This window comes from Trachypithecus francoisi, unplaced genomic scaffold (assembly GCF_009764315.1).
Source record: "Trachypithecus francoisi isolate TF-2019V2 unplaced genomic scaffold, Tfra_2.0 Lachesis_group8, whole genome shotgun sequence".
NCBI classification, from domain to species: domain Eukaryota; kingdom Metazoa; phylum Chordata; class Mammalia; order Primates; family Cercopithecidae; genus Trachypithecus; species Trachypithecus francoisi.
In genome coordinates this window covers 96,678,726-96,690,903 of record NW_022681473.1, presented here as the reverse complement: position 1 = coordinate 96,690,903, position 12,178 = coordinate 96,678,726, and positions in this window count along the sequence as shown.

The window sequence follows — 12,178 nt, the reverse complement described above, 5'->3', positions numbered from 1 at the left end:
ATATTTAATATTTTGTTGGACTTGGAAGAAAATAATAAATAATGTATGCATACAATTCACCATCTTTTTTAAAAATAAATATTGTATATACTTTTTGCAGAAAAACTAACAAATGGATATAGGCAGAAGAAGGAAAGAGAGAAAAGTAAAACATATTTACTGCATCAAGTTTCCAAAGCAACCACAGTTAAAAACTTGGTACCAAATATTTAGCTTCTAAAAATGTATGTTAGTCATTAAAAAGAGACAGGTGCTCAAAGATTTAGCAAGAAGGATATTTGGCACAGCAATTTTTTTAAGAAAGGAAAATCAGAGATAACCTAAGTGATTGACAAATAGTGCTTGTTTTTAAAAAAATACTGTAATATATCCACACAATAAAATACTGATACTATTATGAATGATGTTTCAAACAGATATTTACATTGCTAAAAATGTTTAAAGGTTACAAAAAATATGTAATACAAAATCTTTAAAGAAATATATTATATTTATTTTCATAAATTCCTGGGTCAAAACATTTGCACTCTTCTAATGCCTTGTTAAGCACTGTTAAAATGCACAACTTGGCAGCAATTTATACTTTCACAAATACTATGTACTCATTTCCTTCTCAAGACCATGTCATACAATTTTTAAAAATATTTTTGTGTATAAATAGTATCTTATTATTTCAATGACACAGTGTGTGTGTAACAAGTCATAACTTTAATAATGATTTTCTTTTGATAATGACAAGATTGCATTTTCTTATATGTTTATTGGGGAATTGCTTAATTTTTATTCCTTGACTTTATTTTTCTATTGGGAAGTTCACTTTTAGGTTTATATTAAAACATAGTCTAGAACTCTGTGAGCACTTGTGAATCATACTCTTTGACTTAATAATTCCACCTATAGAAATTTGTCCCAAAGAAATAATCTGAAATGTGAACACATATTTATGTGCAAAATATCTGTTTCAGCATTAATTATAATAATGAAAACTGGAATGATTCTTCAAATTATTTAGTGTTAATCACTGAGTAAATTATGAACCAGCTATGAGATCAAATAATACGTACCATTTTTAAAAAGTTTATGAAGAAGTTTTCATGAAGAGATTTTTAATTTCATTGGAAAAGATGAATAATTAAATAAGAGTAAAATGAAAAGCATACAAAATATTTTTATATGTTTGGGCATACATACAGTGTGATCAACTTCTATTAAAACTATATTAGGCTGGGCACAGTGGCTTATGCCTGCAATCCCAGCACTTTGGGAGGCTAAGGCAGGGGGATCATGAGGTCAGGAGATCGAGACCATCCTGGCCATCATGGTGAAATGCCATCTCTACAAAAAATACAAAAATTAGCTGGGCATGGTGGCGCTCACTCGTAATCCCAGCTATTTGGGAGGCTGAGGCAGGAGAATCTCTTGAACCTGGGAGGCGGAAGTTGCAGCATGCTGAGATTGTACCACTGCACTCCAGCCTAGTGACAGAGCGAGACTCCATCTCAAAAAAAAAAAAAGAAAAAAGTGTATATATATATATATACATATATATATCACTGAAAAATATGTATGTCAAAATGCATATGTTGAAATTGCTTTGTAGTAGAGGAGTCATAGGTAAATTTATTCATATTTCTTTACACTTTCTGGTACTTACCAATTTTTTTTACAGCTAGAAAAAATACTATTAAAATTCATAAATATTTTAGTCATTGCCTTCTATTTTTTCCCTTATTTTCTTTCTTTTGTACTATCATGAAATTATGAATATCTTTAATGGATTAGCACTAAGCAGCAGGAAGACAAGACCAATTTAGAAACAGTAACTAGTTACCTAGAAACATTTAATACAACAACAAACATGTTCTGCATATTAGCCATTTTAATGTATCTTAGGGAAATAAAAATAAATAAGAGATGTAAACTCTTCCTAAGGAATTCACTGCATATTAGGGAAATAAATTCTCTGATATAAGCCAGGCTATAATTTAGTTTTAGAGTAATAAGGGCTTAAACAAAGTGTTAAGGAAAGTTGAGGAGAAAGACACAAATTCTAACTGCAAGATGGGAGATTTCAAAAAGGAGAAGCTTTGCAGGGGATGACACTTTTAAACGTAAGCAGTGCTTGGTAGCTAAAGATCTAATGGTCATGATGAGGTTAAGGAGGATGGTGATGGTGATGATGATGATATCTTACATTAAACATTGATTGGGATCCAGACACTTTGTCTGTTTGTTTTGAACATACGTTATCTTATTTAATTTTCACAATGGTTTTATAGAGTGGGGACTATTATTATTTCATTTTTACATACAAAGAAACTGAAATTTAGAAAAAATAGACAAGCTTTCTGAGGTCATATAGCTTGTATATATTTGAGGAGAAATTGAGATTCAAACCTAACTGATTCTAAGGTTGATATATTAATCATTGCACAATTGGCAATTGTGCGAATGTAGAGAAGAACACCTAGAGAAATCACTACTTACATATGGGTCCATTAGATTCAGAAATTAAACATAAATAAAGTAGAATCCCATAGAACAGCTCGTCAAAACCCAGACACGTCATTCCACTTGCTAAATCCTATCTCCCTGCACCCAAACACATAAAGTTCAGGAGCTGTGAGGTATGGCTTACAACACGGATTTAATATTATAAGCTCACTGACATTTTAAAGTGCTTTTACCAAGTGGGTTCACAAATTCGACTGCCTCCACCCAGCTAAGACCCATCGCTAAAATGAAACCTGTTTGGAGATTTCAAGGATCTTCTGAAATCAACACCAGTGTTTACTAGTTGACTAGTTAACTAGATTACTACTTAAGCCAGAGTGCCTAGTTCTGGGTTTTCTGCAAAGTGAATGATCCATCAATATTGAGAAGCATTGAAGACTTCGATCTGATTGAAAATTTGCTCATAACTAAATGGATACTTAGATACCAAGTTCAAGGCTTTATCCCCAGGATTTTAAATATTTAAACAGGTATTAAATGGATATACCTCCTTATTTATTTTTGGACTACAAATTCTCAGTTCTTCACCGTGTGCCCAATGACAACAAAGGTATGAGTTTTACAGAGACACACTGGATCAGAAGTCAGTCGAGCTGAGCCACTCCTAAGACTCCTCACTTAATTCCCATTGCTGTCAGTTCATCCCTCAAACTGATATGTGAAATTCTTCAGGGAAGCATAAGGCTCTGTTATGCTCTGTGCACTTGCTGCCTATAGGAAAACTGGACTCTCTGCGCCATTTCAATTTTTACATATTCTCACTCTACCCTCGCTTCCCCTGGCTGTCAAGAGTCAGGGCTCTGGGAGATTTATTCTAGCACACTTTCATTTGATTTTCAGGTAAAAAAACTATGTCCCAGTAACTTCCTGAACCTCTAGTTGACTATGAAATAGCTCACCTTTCCACCACTTCCCATTATATAAATTACGCCTTTCCTGCTGGAAGGGGATGATGATTCACCAAAATTAGATACAGCTCTTCCCAACTGCAGGCTTGTTATAAACAGGCAAGTGACTGTGTTAAATTGTAAAGATTTAAAAAAATATTTTCCAAGAGTAAACAGTAACAAGCAAAGCTTGGAAAATGTAACATAAAAGGAAAACACAAAAGGTCTTTCTTTCTACTTAAATGCGGCTTTGTCCTGCTACAGGGTGGGGGTGGGTTTACAGCAGCTGCTTCTCTGCTTTCGTGCGAGTCACCCACACTTAGGGCACACTTAGGGCAAGGGACCTGGCTCTGGCACTAACCAGCTGTGTGGTTAACCCAGTGATTCTCAACCCAGCTGCTCTTTAAGTTTACTGGGAGCTTTAAAAAATACTCAAGCCTCCATTCTGTGCCTGAGCCTCCATTCTAAAGTTATAGTAAACAAGTAAGAAGGCTAAACAGCCATCAAAAACTCAGTGGGCCAGGAACTTCATGTAAATAGACATAGTTTTTCAAAGCCCCAAAGACGTATATTTTCTCCCATTTTTCTTTAAACATGCAACCCTCTCATTCAGTTTTTAACATTAGAGAAACATGAATACATCATAAATAATCAACACTCTTTTTAACTATATCTTAAAATTATAGGACAAATATTCATCATCAGTGGCAACTTAAACATGGTTTCAGTGATAGAAATGCAACAGAGAGAATTAGGGTAAACTTCAGAGTACAAGGTATAAGCTTTCCTAGACTATATTGTGCTGTGCCATACTACGCTATGCTACACTACGCTATACAAACACTATACTGAAGCAGAACTTTGATTTTTTGGGGGGGCAAGAAAATAAAGTCATATTTCACAATTTTAAAAAAGAAACTAGAAATTAAAGAATATGGTTGAAGTACCTCAGTTTTAAAATGTTGGCAATTAATTGAAAAATAAAATTAAAACATTATGTGGGCCCACTTTAGGCCAGCAAAATGTAAGCTTAGGCCTTAGTGTAGATTACAGGATGCCAGTTTGAAACCTTGACAAAACTGCCTATCATGCACTTTAAAGGTAGACCTGGATCCAAATCCCCACTCTTTCTGTTACTGGTCAGTGTCTGACAAGTAGTAACTCCTCAATCAATGCAAATATTGTTATTATTCTACTGTTTTTCTACTCTAACAATCTAAATCCTTAGTATAATTTTTTTATCTGTAGGATTTTTTCAAATACTTACCTGGAACTTAAGCAATCAGAAAGTTAAAAAAAAAAACAGATTTTTTTTACAGTTTATATATTCTACACATGATTTTTTTATGAAAACAGATGAGCGGTAGCAAGGATTTATTCAAATAAGCCTCTTGCAGAGTAATGCTAGTATCAACAAAGATCTCTTATTCCAACCTCTCAATCCTTTGACATCCACAATCCTAAGTAAAAGGTAGGGCTTATAATAATGACTTCTGCCTCTGTAAGTCTCTAAAGAATGTCAATACAAATAGTAAATAATGTCAAGTATTTAGCATTAAATGTATTGTTGTGTTGGCTATGATCCAAATTCATGCAATGGAAACAATCCCCATTGCAACAGTGTTAGGAGGTGGGGCCTCATAGAAGGTGGATAGGTCATGAGGGCTTCACCTTCCTGAATGGATTAAAGCCACTATGAAAAGGGCCGTGGGAGTGGGTTCTCTCTTTGCAGCTTATCTGCCAAATGAGGACACAGAGTTTGTCCCTTTTGGCCCTTCTGTATTCTGCTGAGATGACACAGTACGAAGGCCCTCATTTAACATCGGAAGCTGGACCTTGATCTTGGACTTTTCTGTCTCCAGCTCTGTGAGAAATACATTTGCTTTTTATAAAGTTTCAGTATTCTGTTATGGCAGCACAAAATGACCTCCCTGTCTCAGGTACTCTGTTAGAACAGTACAAAGCATATTAACACAGTATTGTAATCGTTTGAGCAATAATGATAATTTCTCTGTTGCTGAATATTTGGTTAAATAAGCAAATAACCTGAAAACTTATGGATAAATAGAAATCTACACGTTTTATTCCTAATGTTTAAAGATGTAGTTTTTCTTCATGAACTTCTCTAAAGAAGCTACAGCACAAAATTTCTTATGCACTGAGTTTTTCCTTCCCAAGCTCATTGGGATATTTAAAGATAGATCCAGAAATTTAAAAATAAATAAATAAATGAAGTCAAACCACTATGAAGCTTTCTTCTACTTCCCAGCTGAGACTGTGAAATGGTTTGAAGTCTGAAGACATAGGGGGTATCAGTATTTAGAGAATCTGACTCGTTCCTCTCAGTAAACCAAGCATCTAAATCTCTCTCCATCCCCGTTGCCATCACTATTCCTATGCCTTACCTAGGATACTTAATCAACCTCCTAACTCATTTGCCTATTTCCACACTTGCCTAATTATTTTCTATATTGTAGTCAGAGTAACCCTTCTAAAACAAAATCTTATTTCACCACTGTGCTTTGAAATACTTCAAGATCCCTGCACTGATTTTACAATGAAGTTTAAAGTCCTTCAGTTCATGGCTCCAGAAGAGCTTCTCAACCTTACCTCTTATCAATCCCCAACCTCACATACTGAGCTTCAACCATCATGACATCTTATATTTTCCTCAAAACCTCTATGTTCTTTTATTTACTCCTGGACTTCAAAAATGCTATCATTTTTTGGAGCATTCTCCTACTCTTTAACCTCATTATTCTTATTTATATTTCAGATTTTAGATTATATATATATAATTTAAATACATATAATATATATTTAAATATATAATATATAAATAAAATATATAATATATAAAATATATATATTTAGATTTTGTAGTAAGTGCATTATGTACATGTAGAGCATGTAGTAAGTGCAATTTCAGAGTGAGCGTAGTAAGTCCAATGTCAGAATTAGTACTAGCAGAAACATCAGGACTCCAGGAAGGGCATGAAAATATTTCTCTGAAAGAGATTTTCTATTTTTATATATATATTATATATAATGTATACACAAATAAACATTTTATATTTTATATATTATATGTAAAAAAAAATATATATATATATAATCTCCTTCAGAGAAATATTTTTGTGCCCTCCTGGAGTCCTGATATTTCTGCTAGCACTAATTCTGACATTGGACTTACTACGCTAACTCTGTAATTGCACTTACTACATGCTATTATAAGTCTTAGCTCATTCTCACCACTGGATTGTAAGCTATGTGAGACAGATACTATGTCTATCTTATTCTTACAGTGTCAATTCTAGAGCCTGGAACATAGAAGTACTTAGTACATGTTTGTTGAATAAACATATAATATTGACTTTCTTAGTGGCCAGGACTGTGTGACATTGTGGGATTCATGTTGGATGTTACATCCTTACTTCACAGGATTTTGTTTACATATTATAGAGCTTAATATTTAAATTATACTCTGAAAACAATTCCTTTTGTAGAGAGGGAGCTTTAGTGTTTTCCAAGTGTTTTCCATGCCATGCATTTCCCCCAGAAACTCTAAGAGCATAGGGCAGTTCCTATTATACCCACCTAATAGTTAACGAAATTGAGTTTCAAAAAGTCCTCGTGACTTAATCAAGGGAATTTGAGTTGTGGAGAAAGACTTGAGCCTCAGATCTTTTGTTTTGAAGACCAAATCTTTTTTTATTTTTTTCTTGCTACAATTCACTGATTTTTTCTTGCTCACTAGCTTTGTTTGTTTGTTTTGGGGAAACATGCATCTGCATGCATAGCAGCTCATTTCCCTTCTCAATTATGTCTGACTTAACTGATACTGAAATGAGTGCCCAGACAACACATCTCTAATCAGAGCAGAGCAAGACAGTCAAGACATGTTCAAGGTGGCAACAGGAGGTGCTGTGGAATACTAATAAAGCTAGCCAAAGAACATCTACAAAGCAAGGCAAATGCAGAAAACTTAGCAATGAATCTTACTCCCTTAAATACTCTCTAGAAGCTACCTTTACTCCCACCCAATTTTGTAGAAAATGCAGTTTAATATATCACTTTGTAAGTTTCCCTAAGTCTCACTCATTCATTTATCTGACAAATATTTAAGTAAATATTCTTTTATTTAATCTGGGGATGTAAATAGATTAAATGAATAATTCCTAGCTTTGAGGATGTCATATGGTAGTGGGAGAAATAGACAATAGATAAGAAAATAAATAATTGAAGATGGCAACAGCTATTACAAGGTAAATAAAGAGAGTGTGCTACAGAATACAATGAAGATGTTCCTCAGATAAAGTGATGATTGAAGGCCTCTCTGAAGGGGTAATATTTGGACCACAACCTGACAGATGAAAAGAAACCTAGGTGAGAAAGATGAGAGGGAAAAAATTCCAGGTAGGCAAAATAGCAACTGAAGAGTCCAGACAGAAAAGAACATTTTGGCTGTTCTTTGCATATTTCAGTGTTGCTTCAAATACCTGAGAAGAGCAAGAGAGAAAGTCTTTTAGCCCTTCCAACCTAGAAACAACTTATTTCTGAAGCTTTGGATAGGAATAGTGACTCCAGTGATTACTGCATGTGACTTACTTCCTATTTTATTTGCTCATGTGTCTCTAGATTTTCTTCCTTTGGAAGGTACTCGGTACTCATCCACTCTTACATATAACTATACAATTATATATAGCAATATAGCAATTTACAGGTACGTACAGATGAGCTATAGAATATGCAAGCATGCCTGAAAAATTTGGGAGCCTGTATGATTTATAAATCAAATTCAGTTTCAAAAACCTTAAGGAACCTTGCCTTACCTTTATTTACCTCCATCTGGAGGTAAAGAAAAAGCAAATAATTCTTCTACGTTAAGACAACTCAAATAATGTCATCAACACTATAATCAAGTGGACTATATCCCTGGGATGATAGTTTAACATATGCAAATCAATTAATGTGATAACGTCACATTAACAGAATGAAGAGTAAAAATCTCATGATCATCTCAAAAGATGCAGAAAAAACCTTGATAGAACTCAACACACTTTCATGATAAAAACTGTCAACAAACTAGGTATAGAAAGAATTCACCTTACTATAATGGTTATATATGGCAAGTCCACAGCTGCCCTCATATTCAAAAGTAAAAAACTGAAAGCTTTCCTGCTAAGATGAGGAACAAGACAAGGATGCCCATTCACCACTTTTATTCAACATAGTACTGGAAGCACTAACCAGAACAATTAGGTATGAGAAATAAATGAAAGGCATCCAAATTAGAAATGAAGAAGTAAGATTATTTCTGTTTGCAGATGATGATTTTATGAACAGAAAGCCCTAAAAACAACACCACAAAATGGCTAAAATTAATAAATGAAATCAGAAAGTTGTAGGATTCAAAATCTCTGTACAAAAATTGGTTGCATTTTTATACACTAACAATGAACTCTTTTAAAAGGAAATTAAGAATACCATCTCATTTACAGTAGTATCATGAAGAATAAAATACTTAGAAATAAACTTAACCAGGCAGGTAAAATATTTGTAGACTGAAAACTATAAAACATTGATGAAATAAATGTTTAAAAGGCACAAATTAAATGAAAAAACACCCCATATTCATGGATTGGAAGACATAATACTGTTACAATGACCACACTACCCAAGCAATGTACAGATTCAATGAAATCTTGATCAAAATACCAAGGACATTCTTCACTGAAATAGAAAAACAATCCTAAAATTCCTACGAGACTGCAAAAGACTTTGACTTTCCAACCTAGAAACAACTTATTTCTGAAGCTTTGGATAGGAATAGTGACTCCAGTGATTACTGCATGTGACTTACTTCCTATTTTATTTGCTCATGTGTCTCTAGATTTTCTTCCTTTGGAAGGTACTCAGTACTCATCCACTCTTACATATAACTATACAATTATATATAGCAATATAGCAATTTACAGGTACGTACACAGATGAGCTATAGAATATGCAAGCATGCCTGAAAATTTTTTCTGGACAAAGAAGGCTGGAAGCATCACACTTCTTCATTTCAAAATATAATACAGCTACAGTAAATAAAATGATATCATATTGGCATATACACATAGAGACCTATAGAGCAGAATAGAGAGCCCAGAAATAGGCACATGCATATTTGCTCAACTTGTCTTTGAAGAGGATGCTTAGCATACACAATAGGGAATGAACAATCTCTTCAATAAATGGTATTGGGAAAACTGGATATTCACATACAAAACATGAAATAAAACTGAACCCTTTCTTACACCATACCTCCAAATCAACTCAAAATAAAGACTTACACATGACTGGAAACTCTAAAGCTCATAGAATAAAACATAGGGAAAACTCTTTATAACAGTGGTCTTGTCAATGATTTTGATATGACACCAAAAGCACAGATAACAAAAGAAAAATTAGACAAGTGGGATTACAGCAAACTAAAAACTTCTGCACAGCAAAGAAAGGAAATAATCAACAGAATAAAAAGGCACCTTATGAAATAGGAGAAAATATTTGTAAGCCATGTATCTGATAAGGAGTTAATATCAAAAATATATAAGGAATGCATATAACTCCATAACAAAGCAAATAATAGAGGACTTGAGTAGATATTTTTTCCTTTTTTTCTTTTTTTTTTTTTAGATGGAGTCTTGCTCTGTTGCCCAGGCTGGAGTACAGTGGCGCGATCTCTGCTCACTGCAAGCGCCACCTCCCAGGTTCACGCCATTCTCCTGCCTCAGCCTCCCGAGTAGCTGGGACTACAGGCGCCCGCCACCACGCCCAGCTATTTTTTTTGTATTTTTAGTAGAGATGGAGTTTCACCAAGTTAGCCAGGATAGTCTCGATCTCCTGACCTCGTGATCCTCCAGCCTCGGCCTCTCAAAGTGCTGGAATTACAGGCGTGACCCACTGCGCCCGGCCGAGTAGATATTTTTTCAAAGAGGATATATAAATGGTCTACAGGTATATGAAAAAGTGCTCAACATTACTAATCATCAGGAAAATGCAAATTGAAACCAAAACAAGATATCACTTCACACCTGTTAGGATGGCTATTATCCAAAATACAAAAGATAACAAGTGTTGATGAGAATGTACAGAAAGTTAAAGCCTTGTACACTTTTGGTGCGAATGTACAATGGTGTGGCCACTATGCAAAACAGTATGAAGATTCATCTAAAAATTTAAAAAATAAACTATATATTCAGTAATCTTGTTTCTGGGTATATACTTAATTAAATTGAAATAGGGTCTCAAAGAGATATGTTCACTCATATGTTTATTGTAGCATTATTCTCAATATTAATGATATGGAAACAACTTAAATGCTCATAGGTGGATGAATAGACAAAGAAAATGTGGTGTATACAAACATTTATTCTTTAAAAAAGAAGAAAATCCTGCCATATGTGACAACATGGATGAAACTTGCGGACAATGTGGCAAGTGAAATAAAGACAAATAAGTGAGATAAGGACAGAAGGACAAATCTTGCATAGTCTCCCTTATATGAGGTGTCTAAAATAGTCAAACTCAGAAGCGGAAGGTAGAATGATTGCTACCAGGGACTAGGAGGAGGGGAAGTGGAGAGATGTTATTCAACAAACATAAATTTTCTGTTATGCAAGATGAATAATTTCTAGAGATATACTATCCAACATAGTGCCTATAACTAATACTAGAATGTTCACTCAAAAGTTTGTTACGAAGAGGCCAAGGTCACCTGAGGTCTGGAGTTCAAAACCAGCCTGGCCAAGATGGTGAAACCCTGTCTCTACTAAAATACAAAAATTAGCCGGACGTGGTGGTGTGCGCCTGTAATCCCAGCTACTCCAGAAACTGAGGCATGAGAACCGCTTGAACCTGGGAGGCAGAGGTTGCAGTGAGCCAAGATCACACCACTGTACTCCAGCCTGGGTGACAGAGTGAGACTCTGTCTCAGAAAAAAAAAAAAAAGTTTGTTATGAGGACAGATCTCAAGCTAAGGGTTCTTACCAGAAAAAAAGAAGGTGAAAAAGAAGGAAACTTTTGGAAGTGATAATGTTTATTATTTTGATTATGGTGATGGTTTCACAGATACATACATATGTTGAAACCCATCAAATCATGTACATTAAATAAGTGCAGTTTTTTTGTATAACAATTACACCTTGGAAAAGCTGTTAAAAATTAAATTAAATACAGACATTCATACACACAAAAAAAACAACAACTTCTTGATGTATCTCTTTAAATTTTCGTATATTAGGCTCATTCCTTAAAGAGCAGTAAAACTATTTAAGACCATTTACTCTCTTATCTTAAAGGATATGCAAGTCAGGAGACCCCAGGAGACAGTTCTTTTTTTCTTTTCTTTTTTTACAGAAGTGTCAGTGTCCTGGGACACAGAGTGTTAAATAAACCGAGATCACAAATACAATATCCTCATAGGTAAGTCTGGATAAAAAGAGCTCAGATTTCCTGCATCTCAAGCCAAGCCCAAAGAAGCATACCAATCTCAAAGTTCATTTTTAAAGGTGTCATGCTCATGTGCATGGCAAGACAATATTATCTGAATTATTTGCTCAACTGGATTTTATTTCTAAACGATGAGAAAATAGGAAACAAGAAACTCCAATTTCAGTGTTGTATTTGATTATAAAATGGCACCATTTTGAACTTCTGCATCCTGAAAAGACTTCTGATTCATTTCATTGCTTATCTACTAGAACCATCTGTAAAACTCTTCAGCTTTACTT